Source organism: Globicephala melas, chromosome 3 (genome assembly GCF_963455315.2).
Source record: "Globicephala melas chromosome 3, mGloMel1.2, whole genome shotgun sequence".
NCBI lineage: Eukaryota > Metazoa > Chordata > Mammalia > Artiodactyla > Delphinidae > Globicephala > Globicephala melas.
The window spans coordinates 9,146,832-9,171,607 of NC_083316.1; the positions used below are offsets into that span (position 1 = coordinate 9,146,832).

The window sequence follows — 24,776 nt, forward strand, 5'->3', positions numbered from 1 at the left end:
AGTTCCAGCATTGAAAGACCCGCCTTAAAACAAACTTCAACAAAATCTGACGTCACCTCACCCCCCTGAGACACTGACAAAGCTCCACTGAGTGGTGATGTCCCTTGCCAAGGTGAACAATAAACTCAGCTTGGTTTTAGCAACAGGCTGTTCTGATGAGATTTGGGGGGAACCAGAACTGGATGCCATCAAGGACCACTTTTTCTCACACGAAACTCACGTGGGGAAGGGCATTTGACGTAACAAGCCTTTTGCCTTTGCCCTTCATTAGACATGCTATAAAATTATTACATAACACTTACATAAGTTGTTGTTACTTATGGTCTGTGCCTGTAATGCTTTTTTCCCATGAGTTGGTTTATTTTCTTCTTATTTAGAATAAACAAGACACGAATAGGGCAACAGCTAGTTTGGTTTTAGATTTAATCAGCCTCTCTTAACCATATGACTGAATGTAGGCAGTTTTCTGAAAGTTTCAAAAGAGAACTTAGAATAGGAACAGGGTGATAAACATGATTGGCTATAAGCTGACTGCCAAGCCAACTTAATCTCAGATGACTAATCAATTTGGTCTCATTTGAAGCTTAAACTAAAGGTGTTTTTCTTGTTTCTTGTCTAATAATTTCTTTCCAGGCTTTGATGTTTTTGTAAGTGGAGGCAAGCTTATCAGAGAAGTTTCAGAGGAAAAAAAAAAAAAAGCTTAAATGGTGCCATGAGTGAAATAAATGAATTTCAATGTCTGTAGGAAGAGGCTGAGCTCTTTGGTATAAAGCACAGCAGATTCAATACCAAAGGAGGAATTCAACTTCACTGGATATTGCACTCAAATCCTTCCGGCAAATCCTCATCTCAAAGGATTTGCCTAAAAATGTACTTTTTACCTGAGATTTTTTTTTTTTTTGCGGTACGCGGGCCTCTCACTGCTGTGGTCTCTCCCGTTGCAGAGCACAGGCTCCGGACGTGCAGGCTCAGTGGCCATGGCTCACGGGCCCAGCCCCTCCACAGCATGTGGGATCTTCCCGGACCGGGACACGAACCCGTGTCCCCTGTATTGGCAGGCAGACTCTCAACCACTGCGCCACCAGGGAAGCCCTTACCTGAGATTTTTTGTGGTTCACTGGAGACACCGTGAGATGGCCCTTTTTGTTGCACCATGTAGACAGTACAGGGACAATGGCATATCAAAGAGAGACATGGATGGAACCCCTTGGAGGGTGCACCAGGTCACAAAATGTGTATTTGATCTGCTACTTTGTGTTCATGTGTCTGACTCTGTTTCAGGCAAGCTTGTTTTGGTCATTAAAGCCTAGAGTTCTTGGCAGTTGTTTCCTCTCGAAATTAAGGAATAACAAAACAGGATCTTTCTTTTTATCAAGCTCTGCACATGTGCAGGTGAATATAATTACAGGTAGTGGGGATTCCAGCTACTTGTGTCATTTGCAGATAGTTCTTTATTGCCAACACTTTCCCTCATTGTTCCATTATTTGCTAGTGGGCTTCTTAGAAGAATAGAGATACGATGGCCCAATAGAAAGTCTTCGTGAAAGGAGTGCTTTTTATTGGGAAAAAAATTTTAAGCATCTGCATAAAAAAAGATTTGTGCCTGCAATAAAATGAAAAACGGGCTTTGGAGAAAAGGCCTCATCGCAATAGGCCTGAGATAACTTTAAATATACTGAGAGTTTTAATCTCTTTCTCACAGAACAAGTGCACTGAATAACCACTGTCTGGGAGCCTCCACAGGACCAAGGGAAACATATGCAGGAGCATAAGCAAGTCAGACACTATTAATAGAACTAGAACTGGTTAGAACTAATCCTGCTGCTATCGCCATGAGGCATAAGGCGAATGACAACAGTGGTGAACTCAGGGCCCGACAAGTCCCGAGTATGGTTCTAAGTACTCTGTATGTCTTCATTTATTTCTCATGACTGTCCTATGAGGTCAGCACTATTTTTATCTCTCTTTAAAACATGAAGAATCAGGGGCTTCCCTGGTGGCGCAGTGGTCGAGAGTCCGCCTGCTGATGCAGGGGATACGGGTTCGTGTCCCGGTCTGGGAAGATGCCCCGTGCCGCGAAGCCGCTGGGCCCGTGAGCCATGGCCGCTGAGCATGCGCGTCCGGAGCCTGTGCTCTGCAGCGGGAGAGGCCACAACAGTGAGAGGCCCACGTACCGCAAAAAAAAAAAAAAAAAAAAAAAAAACCCATGAAGAATCAAAGGCACAGAGAAGGTAAGTAACTTGCCCAAGTGATTCAAGCTAGAAAATGCACAACACCCATCACTGAGCCAGAAAGAAAACGTCAGCAAGGGGAAGTAAGTCAGAGAGAGGAAGACAAATGTCATATGATATCACTTTTACGTGGAATCTAAAAAATGATACAAATGAACTTATTTACAAAACAGAAACAGACTCACAGACTTAGAAAACAAACTTACGGTTACCAAAGGGGAAAGGTAGGCGGGAGGCAAAAATTAGGAGGTTGAGATTAACATATACACACTACTATATATAAAATAGATAATCAACAAGGACCTACTGTATAGCACAGGGAACTCTACTCAATACTCTGTAATAACCTATATGGGAAAAGCATCTGAAAAAGAATAGATATAGGTATATGTATAACTGAATCGCTCGGCTATACGCCTGAAACTAACACAATGTTGTAAATCAACTATACTCCAATATAAAATAAAAATTTAAAAAAATGTCAGCAAGGGGAAAAGATACAAAAAGGAATATCAGAGATACCAAGGGCAAGAAACACATTTCCTATTACCTTCATCAGCAGTTTCCTGCAAACCCCACCTCGTGGTTCCAGGCCACGTGTATCAACTCTCAGCCCCAACCTTACAGCTCGTCCCATTTCTCACCTCCCACCCCATATATCACACCTCCCTCCCTTGAAAAGAGAACTTACCCCTGGCCTGGCACTGCTGTCAGTGGCGTTTGTAAAAGTTGAAGGCTTGCTACATAGTAAACACAATGCAGTAGTTTCTAGATGACTCCAGGTCTTTGTGCAGAGGCACCACTTATTTTTCTGTATGAGAATAGTCTTCTCATGAAGAGCTGCGTTCCCCACACTGAGCGGTCCCAGTTGGTTCTATGTTTACAGGTATCCAAAGAGTTGTGACACTGCCATCACATAAAATTGCCTGTTCATTTCTGGTTTATTTTTAATGTACTCGCCAAAGTTGAACAGTAGACTGAGGTCTTTGAGCTGGTTTTTGAGAACAAGGCATGGGCTTCAGGCCAGCCTCTTGCCTGGCTGAAGCTTTAGCAATGCGGAGGGTCAGAGTTGCCACCTGTCATGTGAACGTGGGCTTGAGGTCTGGCAAGACCTGAATCATCTCTTTCACACCACAGGCTTGATTGAGGAACGAAGGAAGTGGAAAGGTCTGAGAAAGTAGTATGACGGACATAGCACTGGAGCCATAAGCAAGGCTCCCTAAACAAATACTCCCAAACTATTAAAGGGACCCAACAGAATTACATAGGATATTTTCAACTGGAGACATCTGAGATACACCAGATGCCGAAAGAAGCCTTTTCTGAGCTCCCCTTATCTGACTAAAGGCAGAGCTTCTTGAGAAGGGAGATGCCATAAATCCTCTCTCTGAGGAGCTTCCAGCCAAGAAGGAGACTGACCATTAGCACAGTGATGAGAAATTGCATAAATAAACTCTATAGACGCTGCCATACACTCCATTTATTTCCCCCTGGAAGCCCTAGTTCCCCCTCCTTTCCACTATTAAGCTGGTATATAAGCCTTTACTCTTGGCTGTTCAGTGAATTACTCAGATTACTGAGTACCCCGCATGCATGTGACTCTACTGTCAATTAATTTGCACTCCCGCACACCACCCCAGGCCACTAAGACCTAAGTTGGCAGAAAAGAAGTTTTCCTCCCACAGTCTGATCTGAAGCCCGGAGTTGGGTGTGCCGGGGCATGCCAGTGGTGGGTTGTTTTAGAGGTTGGCTGTGCTTGGCGGTACTGTACGTACGTGGTCTTTGGCTCTGGAGAAAGAAAACCCTACCATGAAGAGCAAGGCTGGAGAGACTGAACTGCTACTGGCCTACACTTGAGATTGTTGGGGATGATGAGGTGTGACGGGATCACAGTGGGGCACGCTACAGCCACCTGGCCAGACAGGGCTCATGGTGGGCTATCTGTGTCCGCTGAAGACAGGGGAGGTCCACCTGCACCACAGAGTTGGGTTTGATCTGGCTACCTGGCTGCAGAAAGAAGTCATCTCCCAAGACCATAGCCCCCGTGGTACTGTGGGCTCTCAGATACACCAGCTCCGGAGGACTGAATCCAGTGCTGGGACCCTGGGCCAGGGCTGTCTCCCACCACTGGGCCTTTACTCGGTACATGCTGGAATCAAACTTAGGTGTTTGAGCAACAGATTCTTTTTCTGAGGATAAGTCCTTCACATCCCAATACTATCAGTGAATCACCTTTTGAGAATCTAAATAAATGCCATCGTTGTATCACAGCACCTAGCATGATGCCTTGAATAAGGTAATGTTCACTGAATGAGTTAACTTAGATCGTTACTAAAGAAATACTGACAAATGAGATGTAGAACAAATCCATTTAAATGAATCTGGGAAAAATTTAGTTTTATTCCTGTATTTATGTGTTAGAGAACCTGACATAGTTCGTATAACTTATTTCAAAATAATGACGTTTCCTCTTCAAGTTGCTTATGTATTTTTTTCAAACTCCCTGATTGTTTCATTTATTTTTATTGTTTTACACTTTCTTTTAATTAAGACTCACATGTTGCATTTCGTCATTTTGTCTCTTAAATTTCTCTTTTTTCTAAGTTTTTTTAAAATTGAAGTCTAGTTGATTCACAACATTGTGTTAGCTTCAGGTGTATAGCAAAGTGATTCAGTTATACATATACATAGTCTTCTTTTTTCATTTCTTTTCCATTATAAGTTATTACAAGATATTGAACATAGTTCCCTGTGATAGACGGTAAATCCTCGTTGTTTATCTATCTTATATATGGTAGTGTGCATCTGCTAATCCCATACTCCCAACTTATGCCCCCCCCCACTTTCCCTTTGGTAATCATAAGTTTTTTTCTATAAAAATAAGCAATGCTTCATGAATTCGTGTGTAATCCTTGCACAGGGGCCATGCTAATCTTCTCTGTATCCTTTCCATTTTAGTAGATGTGCTGCTGAAGTGAGCACTGCTTATGTATTTTAAATTCATGGGCTCCTTGAACAATCTTAGTGGCACCTGAGTCTTTTAAGGATGCTAATACCCTTTGTAAATAATAATTTAGAGTTCAGTGAGAAGTGGCCCCGTAATTGTAAAAAGGGCAGTATGCATTCATAAGAGGAAATGGCTGGCCTTGTGAGGGAGCAAACACAGTACAGTGAACATGATCTCCACCCTGACTGGTATCAGAATTGCCTGTGAAGCTTTGGAGACACAGAGATGCTCAGGCCCCACGCCAGAGGCTTGGATTTAGGAGGTCTAGGGTCAAGTCAGCACATGTGTCGTTCCGAATATTTCCAAAGGTGATTCCATGTTGAGCCTTTTTCATTTACTCGCTGTGTGTGGAGTCCCTGCTTGTGCTGTATTGCCGTGACACAGGTCTATCTATATACCTGTAACTATCCTTTAACCGGCATTATAGACAACCATATGCCTCCGCCAACACCTGAACTCCAACTCATGCCTCTGAGTAGAGGGCAGCTGTCCCAGGATGCTATCAAGACCAGAAAATGGCCTCATTCATGGAGCAGCTAGGAAGCCAGAGGAAACAGTAAGCTTTTTACAGGAAGAATGTTGATCGTTTAGTGGTGTGGGTTGTGTGGGTCATCAGTACTACAGAGCTGGGTCTCCACTTTGAGCAAACAAATGTACAAATTCTGTTGGGAACTTGAAAGCAGAACCACCACAATTTTCCATTTCACGAGTCACATAAATCTCTAAAAATGGCTTGGGACAAAAATCACATTGCTGACAAAAACTCTGGTGGCATTCAAACATCCAGTTATATATAAGGTTAGGAAAATCATTCACCCACAGTCAATTAAAATTCAAACGAATGAAAAAAAGTATTCAATTTATAAGAAAAAGTATCACAAAACTCTCTGTTTCCAATATCTATATTCATATCTGTATCTCTATCTGTCTATCTATCTATAGAATTGTCATTTAGTAGAGCCTTACTTAGAACTGCAAAAGAAGGAGGAAGCAAAATATTTTTTTTCCTGCAAAACAAAACAAGCTCGACTACAAGGTGTCTCTAATGGTCCTCTATCAATTAGATTTTTATCTCCGGGAAGCAGTTCCCTCACTGCAGGCTATTCTCACTTCTAAATGTTTGACAAAGTCACCTGCCAAGACTTGCACACAGGTGAAAAATGGAAGATAACTTCACTACCAGACCATTTGTATGAGTGGGTCAAGGGGAGGTAGCCACCCTGCTGTGTTTATAAAAGTACTAGCAAAGAAGCATTTCCATTCAAATAACTTGGCATTTCACATATGCACCCCTAAAACAATTTCTGCCACATGGAAAACTGAACAAGATAGAATGACTAGGTACGCTGTCCTGTTCTCAGGGATTCATCAATTCCCAGAAGCACTATAATAAGGGATGACTACACACACACACAAATTACTTGACAGACGAAAATTGCAGTAGTAAAATGTGACTATGCAGAATAATGAGCCTTAGGAAATCAAAGTAAAACAAATAATACCCAAGAAGAGAGTCTAGACCAGTGAATGGAAATCCACACTGCTCATCAGTCTCAACTGATTGACCCTCTCCCCACCCCACTGCTATATTTTTTCCTGGGTTGGATCAACAGGCATGATGCCTCAACTATAGTGTATGAATAAGCTCTGCTTACTGTACTTAAACAAGACAAACTTAAAAGTGCTCCACAATGTGATCTACAGATAATTTTAAAATTATTTGTGTGCATGTGGTCTTATATTTTTCAGTAGCACTCACGAAAGAAACATTATCTCTTGCCTGCTTTACTGAAAGGGAAAGAAAAAGAATACAATTATGTAAGAAACCTATCTTTAGTTAATGAGCCAAGAAATGCTTGTCTACCTGTGGCTAGGCATTTTATTTTTAGATTAGGTTTCCTATAGTTGCTTCTGTATTTAGAGAATTAAAATAATTGGACCATGACTTTAAATATCTTTTCTGTTTTCCCACTGATGATACACCTATGACTATATCAGTCCTAAGCATCAAAGCCATTTTTCCCCATTTTCTACTGGACATCTCTCCTGTCATATCTAATACACATTTCAAACTTTCAGCCCCAAACCAAACTCCTGATTCTATTAGCCTGTGTCCTCTCCTTCCTTTTCCTATTTATAGTGTTTTGCATTCCATCCATCAGCAAGTCCTGCTGGCTCCACCTTCAAAATACTTTTCCCAACCCCTCTGCTACAGCTCTGGACCATGATAACATGATCTTCCCAGACTCCTGAAATCAAGCCCTCAATGACCTTTTTGCTTTCCTACAGTCTAGTCTCTGACCAGCAACCAGAGAGGACTTCAAGGACTGTAAATCCCATCACTCTCTCCCAGCCAAAGTCTTCAGATTCCTTCTCTAGGCTTAAAGACTTCTCTCACTCACCATCACCATCTCCAACTGTTCCTGCCTCATTTACCAGTTGCAAAACATTGACCTTCTCACCATTTTAGGCACATGCCAAGCTCCATCCTGCAGCAGGGATTTTGCTTCACTGCTCCTTCTGCCCAGAGAGCTCTTTCTCCAGATGGCTTATCATGTGGTTCTTGCCCATCCCTCAGAATTTGCTTGGGTGTCACCTGGTAGAGGCCTCTCCTGACCACCCATTCAACACTTTCCTCCGCTTGTTATGCCCTAATCCCCTAAACTACAATATTTTGTTCACATCCAAAGCAGAAAGTGAATATTTTTTGCTTCCTTTTGAAACTCTTTCCATCATTGGACCATACATTCCAGGAGGCAGAAACTTTGATGCTCTACTGGGATCAGCACATAATTGGCACTCAATAAATATTGGTCAAATGAATGAATGAGGAGATAATTTCACATTTCTGAAGTCAGCAGACAAGGACAGAATCACACTAACCCCTTGAAATATCCAGCTGTTTCTTAGTATAATATCTTGGCAACTGTATTAAACCATCACATCAGACATTTATGGTATGAGAACTGAATTGTGGAGCTTCCAGTCTGAAAGCCAGACTTCTTTCTATTTAATTAGTCCCCAGGAAGTTTCAAATACTCTACCCGTTGTCTCAATAATGATATTTTATATGTAGATAAGAAATCATGATTGAGCATAAGATTCATACTGTAGTCTATTAGCTTCACATGTAATCCTTAAATCTTGCCTGGTGTTTCTCACCACACAGTTGGCTGCTTTTCTCCACGTGGTAAAGCTCCCCCCGTGAGGAACTGCAGCTCAAAAATGGTGCATGTGGAAACAGCTTGTGAAAATACAGCTAACCCATCAGAGAAGCACATTCTCCTAACATCAACCCCTGGTCATGTGGGAGCAACGGGAAGGTCATATCCGGAGTCCTTCAGGGTCAGGCTACCCTGGGGCTGTGGTCTCCAAACTGGGCCCTGTGTGCCCGGGGACTTCGTGAAGACTCTCTGAGGGAACACAGGGCCTTGGGGTTTTCAGGGATCCCGTTTTCAGATCCTTGGCTTTCCTATGCACTCTTCCAACAAAACTGATCTGCTTGAAAGCCCTCCCATGTGCATGTTCACAGCCTTCCTTACCTGACTGTACAGAATCTAGTCTAGTCCCTCCCTGCTCCTGAGTGGCAAATGTGCTCTAAGTCCAAACCAAGGTGTTTTTCTGCACCACAGAGTTAGTGTCTGGGTTGAGAAGGAAACAACTCTAATGACGGGCAGTTCATCCATTTTTTTTTTTTTCCCAAAGAGGTAGTTTCCAATTCTTTACCTTCTCCAGAATGAAGGAGAACTTACTCAGGTTGCCATTGGATAGGTAACTGAAACTAACTTCTGGTGATGGAACCCAATGAGATTTTGAAATAAAATCCAAAAGAAGTTGAAAGAATCAAGTGATATTGCTATAAAGATCTTTGATTCCCTTCACCTTATCTGAGTGATGTTTCTCAGTATTTAAATCTATAAACGTACATACACAATGAGAATAGAATGATACTGAATCCTGTTCATTCAAGCAAGAAGTAAAACTCATTTTTGACTATCTGAATTGATTGGGATAAAAGGGCTCATCCATCTAAGGGATACATTTCAAATACAATTTTACTTTTTATATCTAAAAATTTTAATCAAGATATATGACACATATATGTTGCTGTTTCGCTCGTGTCCCACTAAGAACTACAGTAATAACAATACATAAGAGAAACTTAAAGCCTAATACTACAAGAAATATTAAATTTTTTTAAAAATTTGTATATCTTTTGTTTGCAGGAAGAATGTTGAATAAGAGACTTTTAAGCATTTAGTAAAATTCTTGGGGAATGTCAAATGGTCACATGCTCAAGAAGCAACAGAAATTATATATAATTTCTAACATTAATGAAGAACTTCCTTACATATTATTTAAAAGGATGATGGTGGATATTAAACCACTATGATATTCAGATCAGGTATACTTAAAAGAGGGATGTGTCAGATTTATCTTTGAAATGCCACACAGGAAACTACATCTTTGGCAACAGTTTATATTTAAAAATGTGATTCTGTGCAGCTAAAGAAACCATCAAGGAAATGAAAAGGCAGCCTATGGAATGGAAGAGGATATTTGCAAATCATATATCTGATAAGGAGTTAATATCTAAAATATATAAAGAACTCAGAGAAATCAATATAAAAAAACTCAGTCTGATTAAAAGTGATCTGAATAGACATTTTTCCAAAGAAGACATCCAAATAGTTGGACTCACTGATTTGTCTGTCTAGTTAATTCTAGGCAGTTGCCGTTCGTTTATTCTGCATCCAGCTTATGCCAGGCCCTCAGCTTCCTTCCAGCGGCCCCGAACAGGAGAGGGTGTTTGCAGATGAAGCATGGGGGCTAGGCTGTAGTTGTTACTGTCACTGGTATTGTCTCTTGTCTGTAGTTCTGGTTTTCCTCCACTTCCCCAGCACTGCTCTCCAAGGATCACTCTCATTCCAAACCCCCAAATCCTCTGCTCCATTCTTGCCCAGAGCCCACCAGCCCAGCTGGCTGGGGGTGACCCAGGGAACCAGCTGGGAAGATAAAAAGCAGGGTGGCTATATGTGCTGCTTTAAGCTAATGTGGGAAGAAGACAAAGCCTGACTTAGTCAGTCTGTCCCTTCACATTTGCACCTAATTACCGTGGATGCAGTCATGTTTACACATAGGAGATAACTTACCCATTTAAGATGGGCTTTGTGGCAAACTGTACTTAACTACTGAATGCTCGGCATTCATCGTCTGTTGCTCACAGATCATTACTATCCAATTGAGTAGCACAGTCACTTGCTTACCATTTAAAACATTGATCCAGGGAGGTGTTCTACTTTGTAATTCAGATGTTTTTAGCTAGTTCTAGTCTTTTGCCTAGTGGAAAATAGGTAACTGAACAATCCTCTATTTTCCCCTATAATGATGCTTCAGAAACAATACACTTTACCTTCATTCAACAAATAGCCTTGTCAATATTCATCACCTACCCTACATCTTTTTGTCCACTAGCTCTTCTCCCCCAGCCTGGGCCAGTAGTGAAAACTGGTGAGAATGGAATACAATTCCAGTATTGTTCCTGGGGGTAAATGAGGTGTCACAGAAGAAGGTGACACTTAACACTAGGGTATACAGGATCAGGTCAACTGAGGGATGTTCAATGAAGCCAATGGAATTATTCCTTGGGTCTCCCCATTGGCTGATTTTCCTTAGTTCGGCAGATTAGCATCCAGCCAAGAAAGCAAGGTCAAAGGTTTGATCCTCAAGGGAAGCCATTAGCTTCTTCCATAGTTGATGCAGCCTCCCCCATACCAAACCCCAGAGATACCAGATTCAAAAGCAACTTAAAGCACGCACTGCCTAGCATCACCTATGCACATCAAAGAAAACACATTTTAATAAATCATCCAGGCAGAGGTATAAGGTCACAACAAAGAAGAGTATATTTGGGAAGTGATAAGTAGCTTTAACTCAAGAAAAGCAGCTCTCAGAAAGGTAATGCTAATACCCTCGTGTTTTGGAAGGATGCTTGCGAGGCAGGGTTATAACTCAAAGTATTAATTTGTATATTTTCTGGTTATTTTTCTCCTTCTTTACTTGCTCATTGGTACCCCACGGGCATTTTTAGCTTGGGCACTGGCAGGCTTCCCAAGTGGTGGGGAACTCAGACACCCTGAGTCGGGAAGGACGGCACCAAGGGGACACCCTGCTTCCATCAGAAAAACTGAGACAGTCCCTGTAGCCTTCTCGGCCCTGAACTCTATTGTCAGCCTTACCCTTGAATTTGATGTTTCCAAAAAGCTCTTTACAATCATCCTCTTGATTCAATTAGTCTTTAACCATAAGGGGCTTAATTAAGTGGAAAGGTAAAGTTAGAATCCTTTGCCAAACTGAAGAGACTCATGACATCTTCACCTAAGTGTGTGTTATGAAAGATTATTCTACAACAGGGAGCTGATGCCCACTTGATATTCCTACTATGTGTAAATACATTTGCAAGAATTCATGCTTTGTTTTGACTCTAGCTATCAGTACCTTTAGTGGCAATGTTAACTGAAATCAGCTATTTCAAAGCCATCATCCATTACATACAATAATGTAAAGAGGAAGTCTGAATCAGAATAATTTCTGGAGAAAATTTCTGTGTCTGTTGCAATCAAAGAAATGGCATGTCTCAGAGAAAAATGCTCAGAGGATAATGACTTCAGGTTTAGACTGCAGTCATTATAAAACATTTCAAAATTGGGAGAAGACAGTTTTCCAGGAGATTAGCAGGCTGTTTTTATTTACGATGGGTCTTACAGAGATTTAAAGCAGTAGTTCTCAACCTTGGCTAGATATTACAACCTCCAGGGAGCTGAAAAATAAGTGCTAATAACTCACTGTCTCTGGGGATGGGCTCCGGTGATGCCAATACACAACTGAGATCAAGAATCATGGTCTGAAAAAGTGTTATTCAACTGCTTTTGTTTACATAATAAAAATAAGGCTTGGAGCTCTATTTTTAGGGATGTAGTGGTGGTGGTGTGTTCAAGGTGAGGAAGGAGGGTGAGGGTAGGTATGTAGGTCTCATTTGTCAACGATGATATGCTATAGGTTATCACTGCAAACCAATTTTGAATAATTAGGAAAATCAACATATAATATTGGTAATTTGGTTGATAAAACTGCAATATTATGACTTCAACCTACTGTGCATTCAAATAAAACCTAAAAATTATCTGCCAGATGCTGGAACAGCCTTGTTCTGGGGGTTCCAGCAGCAAACAAGGAAGCTACTCCCCCTGCTCCCCTGGAGTTCATATTCTAGCAGAACGATGCAACACCTCCCTGTGGCTGTCATCACATTCATATGATGCTAGGCATTGCCAGGACTTTCAAAAGAAGCATAAAAAGAGAAAACACAGAAAGATGCTTTTCTTGTTCCTAAAGAGCTACTGGCTTGGCCGAGGAGACGATACTGCTGCATCCATTAGCATTATGCACTCATATGGGTCTTGTGCACAATACTCCTTATGTGCTAAATTTGGGAAAATACATTGATAAACATGAAAGAGTTCAAATATAGCACAAAATTAAAGAAAGAGTTCTCAGGGACGCTCTGTAAAAGGGGTGGAACTAGAATTTGTCTTGGAGGATGGGTAAGGAGTAGATAGAAAGGAGATGGTGAAAGAGCAACTGTGGGGAGTGGGGGATAGAATAGCTCAAGTGGAAAGAGAAGGGTAAGGGCAGGGACAGTGGGGAGAGAGCCCAACTAGAAGGACAACTGTGAACTTAGGAACAGTAAGTATTGAGGTTGGGACTTCCCTGGTGGCACAGTGGTTAAGAATCCACCCACCAATGCAGGGGACATGGGTTTGAGCCCTGGTCGGGGAAGATCCCACATGCCGCGGAGCGACTAAGCCCGTGTTCCACAACTACTGAGCCTGCGCTCTAGAGCCCGTGAGTCACAACTACTGAGCCCATGTGCCACAACTACTGAAGCCCGCGCACTTAGAGCCCATGCTCTGCAACAAGAGAAGCCACCGCAGGGAGAAGCCTGCACACCGCAACGAAGAGTAGCCCCCGCTCGCCGCAACTAGAGAAAGCCCACGTGCAGCAATGAAGACCCAACGCAGCCAAAAATAAATAAACAAATCTATAAAAAATAAAAATAAAAAGTAAGTATTGAGGTTGGATAGAGAGAGTGAGAGTAAAATTATTTAAAGTCTGAAAAATGTAGGTAGTGCAGGGATTTAAACATCTCCTCTGACTCAGAAAGTAATGATCTGGGCTGTGATGCACAGAGACATCTCCAGAATCTGTATGTGCTCAGCTTCTAAGCCCAACTGTAGGTTAAATACTGACCATGCTCTTGAAACATTTGAATCAGTGGTAAAAACTGAATTTAACTAAAGCCCAGATACAGCTAAAATACATGTTTGATTAACTCAGCCCTCCACCTTAGCAGACTGATAGAAGAAATGGGGTATTTTGTTGGAGGTATGTATTATCGACTTCAGTCAATTCTAATATTTTAACACACAATGTCTAGCGTAAACAAGAAATCACAAGACATGTAACAAAGCAGGAAAATGAAGAGAAAGGATAGTCAATACAGGCAAATCCACAAATAACCCAGATACTAGAATAAGCAGACAAGGACTTGATCCGTGATATAAATGTTAAATATCAAGTGGAGAAATGGACAACATGCATGATTAAAAAAAGAACAAATTCAGTAGAGAAATGGAAACTATAAGAAAGAACCAAATGGGAATTCTAGAACTGGAAAATACAATGTCAGAAATAATGAATTTATGTGATGGGCTTTACAGAAGATTGACCCAGGACAGAGCCCTGAAGCAGAGTGGAGGAGAAAAAGCCAAAGGAAAAGAAAGAGGAAGGAAGAAAACTAGGAAAGTTTTCTCTTAGGAACGAAGATGTATGAATATTTCAAATGCTTCTCAGAGGTTGGAGCAAGATCAGAAGAGAGACATGCCCATACTAGGAAGCATGGAGACTCTTGCAGGGGCCTTAATACAAACTGTTTTACTGAAAAATAAAATCAGGTGGCAGAGTTCACTTTGTATCATGCATATCATGGAAACACCGAAGATTCCTTTATTGGAGGATTTTACGAAGGTCAGGGTGGCAGCAGTGATTTGGGGGTGGGAGCTCAGAAAGGGTGAGAGGGACAAAGTGACCCAAGTAGGATGCCATGGGCATGCCCTGGACTTGCCATACTGCAGGCTGAAATTGGAAGGTGAAATACACATGAAGAGTAAGGAATTCAAGCAACTCCCCAAAGAAGTGTCAACAAGATATCCTGATGGATTTACTGTCTAAGGATAAAGAAAAGAAGGAAAAAACCCAAAGTGTCTATCCATTTCTGTCACTGGAAAAATAGGGGCAAATAAAAACCTAGGGTTTGGGGAGGGAGGGAGACGCAAGAGGGAAGACATATGGGAACATATGTTTATGTATGACTGATTCACTTTGTTATAAAGCAGAAACTAACACACCATTGTAAAGCAATTATACCCCAATAAAGATGTTAAAAAACAAACAAACAAACAAAAAACTAGGGTTTGGGTTAGTATCTGAGGAGTAAAGGGGAGGATGACCTGAAAGTTCAACCTTTTGAGTTTCAGGTAGAGTGACAGAGCACAGGTGTCTCGTATTGGGCTGTGGAGGTGGGAGGCCTGTCTTGGGTAGAACTTCTAAATTGTTTCCTCAGCATGGCACACATAGAAAATGCTAATACCTGTACTGTGTCCTGGGGTCAGAGCTGTGCCCTGCTGGGGGTTACAGATCCAGGCGCTTGCTCCCCAGACCTTCCTGAGGGCTGAGGGCATCAAAGTTGCAGCACATCTGTGACCCATTCGTGGTACACAGTGTGGGGAACTCTGGTCTAAGGAAGCAAGTTGAGGCCTTGTTTCCTGCAGTAGCCCCAGTGGTCCCTCCATAACTATTTGCTGGTGAGTGAGGCCTGTGGCTCTTCTCTCACACACACCCTCTATTCTCACTTTTTAAGAGTAACAAGGCTGCTAAATAGACATTTCTCCAAAGAAGACATACAGATGCCCAACAGGCACATGAAAAGATGCTCAACATCACTAATTATTAGAGAAATGCAAATCAAAACTACGAGGTATCCCCTCACACCAGTCAGGATGGCTATTATCAAAAACTCTACAAATAATAAATGCTGGAGAGGGAGCAGAGAAAAGGGAACCCTCCTACACTGTTGGTGGGAATGTAAACTGGTGCAGCCACTATGGAAAACGGTATGGAGGGTCCTCCAAAAACTGAAAATAGAGCTACCATGACCCTGCAATCCCACTCCTAGTGGGCATATACCTCCCAAAAGATGAAAACTCTAATTTGAAAAGACACATGAACCCCAATGTCATAATGGCACTATTTACAATAGCCAGGACACGGAAGCAACCTAAGTGTCCATAGACAGATAAATGGATAAATAAGATGTGGTTCATATATACAATGGAATATTACTCAGCCATAAAAAAGAATAACACCATTTGCAGCAACATGGATGGAACTAGAGATGATCATACTAAGTGAAGTCAATCAGAGAAAGACAAATATTATATGATATCACCATATGTGGAGTCTAAAAAATAATAGAAATAAATTTATTTCCAAAACAGAAACAGACTCACAGACATAGAAAAAAAGTTACGGTTACCAAAGGGGAACGTGGGGGAGGGATAAATCAGTAGTATGGGATTAATTCATACACACTACTATATATAAAATAGATAAACAACAAGGTCCCACTGTATAGCACAGGGAACTATATTCAATATCTTATAATAACCTATAATGGAAAAGCATCTGAAAAAAATATATATAACTGAATCACTTTGCTGTACACCTGAAACTAATGCAATATTGTAAATTAACTGTACTTCAATTAAAAAAATAGATAAGTACCCCTCTCCCCCCCCAAAAAAAAGAAAAGAAAAAGAGTAACAAGGTCACTTATATGGGATCTGACTCTCACACAAACACTAGTCGGTATTAGTCCGTGGAGTTAATATTCAGTTAAAAAGTTTAACATCACTTTCCATTTCATACCTATGACATTCCTCTCTGATGAGTAAATTAAAGTGTTCAAGCCTGCAAGTGAGGACCATGGGAATTTCTTATCCTTTGATCTACCTTGCACATTGAATACCCTCTAATGTTGATGCTGGAATATTAGTAACTCCTAATGAAAAGCAACACGTTGTATATTACCATATACCTGCACCATTCTGGTTTGTACTCTCTCTCGTTCAACTGCCTACATTAAATAGTAAGGATGATAAAATCTGGGATTCAAAGGATATTACGTGCTTTAGGAAACAAGCCGCTTGTCTTTTATCATTCCACTCCAAAGCCAGTATTTTACCTGACATTGTTCAAAGATGTTATCATACACAAAACTGAATAGGGAATTCCATTTTAAATTTGAAAAAACAGGTTTGCTCAGAGACAGTACATTTTCATGAGCTTTCTTGGTTATAAGCGAAGAAATCTCTAAATTTCAACTAAGTGTCTTGAAAGAACTTTTGGGACATTTTGAGGAGGAGCTGTTGGGAACTGCCTGATTCTTTGCCTCTCTTCTCCTCTTTGACCTCAGTCTGGCAGGATGAACAGATGGGCTTTCTCTTCTCAAAGCATCTCAGCGAGCTTGCTTCTTCTCAAGGAGCAAAATCTACTTTTGTGCCATCTCACAGACCAGCATCCTAGCTCCTGGCCTCAGCTGCCCAGATGCTAGGGGAGCTGCCCTGCCAATCTTCCATCACCTCCTGGGTCCCCGGCCTCTTCTGGGGCTTGCTGTGTCCTTCGTCCTGGGATGGCTGCCTCACCTCTCTACAGTGTCTGCCTTCTCTTCATCTTACTGCCTTATGTGTCCTCCAGGTCAGATCCACTGGACCACTCAATTGACGGCACCAGCCTATACACGTTTTTTTTTCTTTTTTTAGCGGAACCCCCAATTACATCTACCCTTGCCTGCTCTGCAATTCCTCAAGATCCAGCATAATAAATACAATCAAGCATAAGGCAGAATGGCTAAAAATGTATTCATTTTAAAACTTCTAAACTACTTTCTAATCCATTATTTTTAGTATTAGAAAGTAAAAAATAACAATTAATTTCCACATGATTAAATGTTTTTCTCCCCTTTTGGCAAGGGGAAGAAATAGCAGTTAACATGGAGAAGGAATATAACTTAAAAACATTATTCTGGGGCTTCGCTGGTGGCGCAGTGGTTGAGGGTCCGCCTGCCGATGCAGGGGACACAGATTCGTGCCCTGGTTCGGGAAGATCCCACGTGCCATGGAGCGGCTGGGCCCGTGAGCCATGGCGGCTGAGCCTGCGCGTCCGGAGCCTGTGCTCCGCAACGGGAGAGGCCACAACAGGGAGAGGCCCCCGCACCGCAAAAACAAACAAACAAACAAAAAAACCATTATTCTGCTAAAATCCTCTTTTTTACTTTCGATTCTCAAGAGGGGGGGTATTTTGGAGAGCCATTTCATTTCTTATTCATTCTCTTCTCTAAAGCTTTTCTTCTGAAACTGTTTGACCAGGCATTAAAATAAATACCGAAATGGTCCAAATAAAGTTAGGTGTTTTTCTCCCTCTTTTCTTACAGTGGAGGTTCTGAAATCTGCATCAACTGGAAATTTCAGTTGACTCAGTTTTGCCTTTTCCCCACATCGAGTATTTCCAAGGGGCCAATCATTAAGTCTTGTTTAATAAAATCATTATTGGCCCTTCAATTTATTTACAACTTCCCCTTCCAAGGAATTCTTATCTGCCAGACCCAGCCGCCAAAATTCCCCAACAGGTGTCTGAAGTTCATTAACAAAGAACCCATGTCTTTGCTGGAAAGGAGGGCAGCATTCATGAGATTAGGTTCTCGGGTTTGGGAGATGAGAGCTCTGACACAGGCACCTAATCTGAAGATACCAAGTTCTGGCCAAAGCACACAGCTCTCTGGCTGCCTAGAATTTGGCTCATGAAATCAAGTTATTAAAGCGAGTCAGCAAAGAATGTTCTGAAAAATCACCTTGTCTGGGAAACCGGGCTTCTTTTTGAAATACTAATTGAAATTACATGTGTTTTAATTAAAACAACATCAGCCAGGGTCTGAAGAAACATGTTTTGAAATGTAGAGAGGGTATGTCTCTAAAAATGTCCTCAAACCTACTTAATAAAGTAAAGCTCAGACATTCCCAGGAATAAAAAGATTACTTTGCCTCCCAGGTTGCACTGAGGTTTCCAGAACCTCAAGTCTTTCCCTGGGCACAGGTGGGATTCCCTAGGGTCAGGAACACAGATAAAGAAAGTGCCCATGTGTGATGAGTGGCCTGTGAAAAGTCTGCCCTCCAGAATGGGGTGCCCACATCCCAGCGAGTTCTGCTACACGGAAGCCACTGGCATGAGATGAGAAGGTAATAAAACACACACACGTGTGTATTTTAACTGATGGTAGTGCCATACATTTTAAGAGCCCTAGGAGACACTGTGATGCAGTGATATTCTGAATACTCAGAGGATGATTACCAGGATGTCATTTCATTCCTAGGCCAAAGAATGGAGACAAACGTTGAGAAATGACCTCCTGAGTAACGTCTGGAATGCTGCTTCATGGAGACTGAGACACGGGCTTAGGTGTCCGTTTATTCCCCGAGAGAACATGCTCTCATGATTCGAGACCTGGGTAAAATAGACCCCAAAGTCTGGATGAAGATCAGGGCTGCCAGGTGTAGAATTCCATGGATACACATCTCAAAATTTCAGCTGTGAGATGACTAAACAAAAGAGAATGTTTACAAAGCTACACACATTTAGGAGAGTGTGGATACAGTGAAGGTTCCCCCCGTTTTCCCCCTCCAGTTCTGCAAAGGAAAACACATTTCTCACCAAGTAAAGATTTGGCACAGGGGCAGGGGCTGTCAGGGGAGGGGTGGTTAACATTCCATCAACGTTACCTTCTCCTTTATTCCGTCTTTATTTTCACTTAAATACAGAACGTTTTTATGTAATCCTTTAAATAAAAGCAACCACTGTCTGTAAAGAATCATTACAGTGGTCAGCTAAAATCTTTTATTTGAATATTTAAAATAGATTGTGGCAAGAAAAAAGGCTAGGAAGGGAATGTCCCTTGTGTCAGCCCCACTGCCCCCTCCTCCCCAGAATGAATGAAAGGGACGATCTGAAAACCATGAGACAAGTAGCAATGGGCTTGTTGCTTAAATCATAATTAACTCCCGGGCAAGAAACTGCCCTTCTTTTGTTCATGATTTCGTGAGTGTGGAAAAGTGTGAGACATGCACTGCTAGGTGCCCCTGGAGATTTGGGGCTCCTTCTCTTCTGTCTCTTTTGGGGGACAGCTGTGCTTAGGAGCCAGCAGGCTCCCCTGGGAAACGGCCCTCCCTGATGCCAGAGTGTCTGGATTCTGTCTGGTGCTGTCTGGTGCTTTGAGGCTGGATTGGGTTGAGAGGGTGTTGCCTGAATAGAAGAAGCCCAGAGAGTTGACAACGTGAAAAGAAGGTCAGCCCAATGCGAAGAATGGGTCATATCATATGAATGTATGGAGGCAGCATTCTACAGTTCCAAACGTGGTGACCTGGCCTCCAGATGATAACAGAGTGCAGGGAAAGGGTCACACAGGGTAGAGAGGACATGGCTAAAGGACTGAGATGAGCTGGGGAAGGAAGGGCCAGGTTCACAAAGCAGTGGAAGGTCCTTCTCTTGAGTCCGGGGAGGGGAGTGAGGCAGCCGGGAGGATGCTTCCAGGGCCCCAGCCCTGGCTTGCCTGCCGGAAAATGTGGCATGTAGCCACCACCCAGGGAAGTGAAGGGAGGGTGCCCTGTGAGCTCTGCCAATGCCACCCGCAGGGGTGCAGTGGCTCTGCCAATCTCTGATAGCTATCTGGGCATACGCAGAGAGTGTTACTAATTCCTGCCCAATCCCAAACCTCTTCCAAAGTGGCAGCAGAATGAGTTTGACTAGAGTCCAGGATTTCAGGCAGCAACCGAGCTGTCTTTCTTTTCTCTCTTCACTGGATGCTGTGGAAAGAGGCTGAAATAGACCTCCCCTCTACCCCTCCTTCTCTCTTTGTGGGATTCCCCAAACCTCCTCTAGATCTGTTCTCCAGAATAAAAAACCCGTGTTATTCTCCCATCAGAGAATTGGTTCAGCAAATATGTACTGAGCATAGCAAAGGGCTAGGCATGGTAGGACATACAAATAAATATGGAACCTGATTCCTGCTTCTTATTTCATTGGGGGGAAATGCAATGCATACACACAAAAAGAGACAACACAAAAATAAAATTAAATAATGGAAATCCAAGGTAAATTAAAAGATTTTTTATCAAGTAGGTATTACCCACCTCCTTTCTGTGTTCAGGGAGCAGTGTTCATCAGGAAGGCCACCTAGAGCTGGGCTCTGAGTGATGGCTGGGGGGTGAGTAAATGCACAGAGATGAAAGACCATGCCAGGGAGGGATACAGCTTGGGTACAGGTTTGTGAGTGGGGATGATGGTACAAAAACCGGTCTGGCTGAATAATTCATCAAAAAGAGTGGTTAGGGATAAGAGGCCGTTTGGTAACACCACCCAGTACTTCTCCTGTCCAGTGTTCCTAGGTGTTTGAAGTTTTTTATTTTGTTAGTTTTGTTTGCTTGCTTGTTGGCAGAGAGGATAGGGAATCCGGAAAAGAAATACCTGCCATCTTCATCAGGAACTGTCAATGTGCTGAAATGGATGGTATTTTGGTAAACTTATTAGAACAAGACAGTGTTGTTTGTTCTTTTCTCTGAAGCTAATCATTACCATTAAAAAAAAAACCTCTTGGGCTTCCCTCGTGGCTCAGTGGTTGAGAGTCCGCCTGCCGATGCAGGGGACACGGGTTCGTGCCCCGGCCTGGGAAGATCCTACATGCTGCGGAGTGGCTAGGCCCGTGAGCCATGGCCACTGAGCCTGTGTGTCTGGAGCCTGTGCTCCACAACGGGAGAGGCCACAACAGTGAGAGGCCGGTGTACCGCAAAAAAAAAAACCTCTTTCTGAATGATGAAATAACACTTTATACTGAAGGATAATTAACATTTTTGGAAGGCTGCAAAGAAATGGATGGATGTGCATTCACCTGGACCACTGCATGACGTCATTTGGAAGCACACAAATATCTACCTGTAGCCTACTTATCACCTGATGGCAGAGACATACACAGAACCATGGAAACAGCCCAAATGGAAAGACAAGGAGAGGCAGAGTACGTGATACTACTTTAGTGCTACTATCTTAAAAAAAATTTTTTTTTGGAACAAATCAAAGAGGAAATCAAAAAATATCTTGAGATAAATGAAAACAAAAGCACAACGATCCAAAACCTATGGGATGCAGCAAAAGCAGTTCTAAGAGGGAAGTTCATAGCAATACAACCTTACCTCAGGAAACAAGAAAAATCACAAATAAACAACCTAACCTTACACCTAAAGCAACTAGAGAAAGAAGAACAAACAAAACCCAAAACTAGTGAAGGAAAGAAATCATAAAGATCAGAGCAGAAATAAATGGCATAGAGATCAAGAAAACAATAGAAAAGATCAATGAAACTAAAACCTGGATCTTTGAAAAAATAAACAAAATTGATAAACCTTTAGCGAGACTCATCAAGAAAAAAAGGGAGAGGACTCAAATCAATAAAATTGGAAATGAAAAAGGAGAAGTTACAATGGACACCACAGAAATACAAAGGATCACAAGAGACTACTACAAGCAACTATACATCAATAAAATGGACAATCTCGAAGAAATGGAAAAATTCTTAGAAAGGCACAATCTCCCAAGAATGAACCAGGAAGAAATAGAAAATATGAACAGACCATCACAAAGACTGAAATTGAAACTGTGATTAAAAAACTCCCAACAAACAAAAGTCCAGGACCAGACGGTTTCACAGGTGAATTCTATCAAACATTTAGAGAAGAGCTAACACCTATCCTTCTGAAACTATTCCAAAAAATTGCAGAGGAAGGAATACTCCCAAACTCATTCTATGAGGCCACCATCACCCTGATACCAAAACCAGACAAAGATACCACAAAGAAAGAAAATTACAGGCCAATATCACTGATGAACATAGATGCAAAAATCTTCAACAAAATACTAGCAACCCAAATCCAACAATACATTAAAAGGGTCATATGCCATGATCAAGTTAGATCATGTGTGCTACTACCCGAACCTCATTAGAGCTGATGGGGTGGACTGATTGTTGTTCAATAGCTTATTTGGACTTTTTCTTATCATGGAGTCCAAGGAAGATGAACCTTTCCTTAACCAGAGTTGTGGTAGCTGCCCCCTCCAATTAAAAGAATGATCTAAAGAAGAGATGTAATTTAAACTGGACCCCAGTGATTGAAAACAACTGGATTCCTTCTGAAATTCTGAGTGTCTGCATACATCTAGTAAACTTTAGTAGGAAAATGAACTGGCTTTTGGATGATTTTCTTTATTAATATAAAATCCTTTTCTTTAGTTAATGTTTTATTTCATTTGCTTACTTAATGTTTTGCTGATGTGGAGTTCATTATAAGATAAAGGCCAGACAGGAAAAAATTCAGTTATTCATTCAGCAAATACTGATGAATCCCTGGTATGGGTCAGGCATTGTTCTAGGTACACGAGCTATATCAGTAAACACACAAGGTGGAACTTCCTGCTCTTAATGGGTTTACATTCTAGTGTGGAGAGATGGATAAGAAATAAGATAAATAAATAATATGTTATATATTAGAGGGTGATTAGTACTGTGAAGATCAGTAAAGCAGAAAAGGGGATAGAATTTTAAGAATGGGCACCAGAAAAGGTTGTATTGGGAAAGTAACACTTGAGTAAAGACCTGAGGGGGTGAGGATTGACCACATGGACATCTGCAGGAAGAGGAGTGCAAGGCAGAGGAAATTGCATGTTCAAGGGCCCTGAGGCAGGCTTTTGGCTCAGGTCATAAAGGAACTGCAGTGAAGCAGTGGCCACAGAAAGGTTAATGCCAGTGAGGAAGAAGTTGAGGCTGGAGAGGGAACAGAAAACTGGATTGTATAGAGCCGTGTCTGCCTTGCAAAGACTTAACTTTACACTGAAAGAAATGAGGAGCTGATGGAAGGTTTTAAGTGGAGAAAAGACATGCTGTGAGGTTTTGATAGGACCACTCTGGCTGCTCCTTTGAGAGTAGATGGTAGGGGGTGAGGGTAGAAGCAGAGAGTTCTCAACCACTGCGCCACCAGGAAAGTGGCCATGGTAATAACGCAGGTGAGAGAGGATGGGATCTGGGGGGACAAGGCAATGAAGGTGAGAAGGGTCAGGTTATGGGAAAATTCAGAAGGAAGACCAGATTTGTTGATGGAATGGATATGAGAGTAAAGAATCAAAGGGGACAGCAAGGTGCTTATCCTGGACCACTGCAGGGACAGGTTGCCATGTGGAAGCCTGCAGGATTGGTTTTAGAGGAAAAGACAAGGAACTCAGGTCTGGAGGTGTTTTACTTGAGATGCCTGTCAGATATCCGGTGCAGGTGGTGGACAAACTATTGGATACAGAGATGTGAGATTCATACCAGAAATACCTATCTGGGAGTTTTCAGAATATAAATGATCTTTAACACCAGGAAACCATTGAGGTCACCAAAGCTTTGATTGAGAGTTGATAGAAAAGTCCAACTTTAATTTTGTCTTTGTTCTTCGTTCAAAGTTGTTGCAGCTTTTTTTTCAATATATAAAGTTCTGTAGAGCATTTTCTTATAAAGAACCACTACTTTGATACAATATTTAAAGCAAAAGAGTTAGCAAAGGTCACATTTCCTTTCTCCTAGATAGAATAGAAGAGTGTTTTTTGGTTCAATTCTGCTTTTCTTACTCAAGAAAAAAGTTACTGACTCCATAAAGCTGAGATATTTTCACTCCTATTTTTAAACATTTGGTTCCCTTTCCTGTCTGGTGACATTTGATAGTAAAGGCTTAATTTAACATGGGCAATATGGACTTCCAAATGTTCCTGCCTCAGAGACAGTTCTAGATAACTGGCTTCTCGGAAAGAAGAGACGCCTTGAGGCTAGAAAACCAATCAATAGTTCCCTATTTTGTTATATTTTAATCCACCAAAAGAAATAAAACACCCAAATGCACAACACCTAGTAGTTCGTACCCAAGCAGTAGACTGATTAGCTATTGATTTTCCCTGCATTTTATAGAGGAGCCCCAGGATTTGATTACAAGCCCCAGCGCTGTCCTGTCTAAAACACCTATGCAAGGAAAAGGAAAGTGGATATGGAGAGGGCTAAGAGTGTAGTTTAAATATGTAACATCCACCACCACCATTTAAATTAAATTCAAACCAAGTATAATTATAAAATTGTGAGCTTATGTCATGCCTTATGATGTACTTCAAGCATAACAAATAATTGCATTTATTAGACGCAGATTTGAAATCTGGTCCCTGTGAATAAATAAATGGCTTGGAGACCTGCAAATCCTTTGGTATTTATAGGAGGATATGATGGGTATTGCGAAACG

At 41.7% G+C, this 24,776-nt stretch overlaps 1 protein-coding gene and 1 non-coding gene across 10 annotated transcripts in view; both read right to left on the bottom strand.

The window, feature by feature from the left end:
* Positions 1 to 24,776, bottom strand: part of CTNND2 (catenin delta 2) — a 930,830-nt gene that overhangs the window by 79,111 nt on the left and 826,943 nt on the right. The gene's annotated exons all lie outside the window — the stretch shown is intronic.
* Positions 5,107 to 5,213, bottom strand: LOC115853260 (U6 spliceosomal RNA). Its single transcript, XR_004039489.1, has one exon. It is a non-coding gene; the product is annotated as a U6 spliceosomal RNA (small nuclear RNA).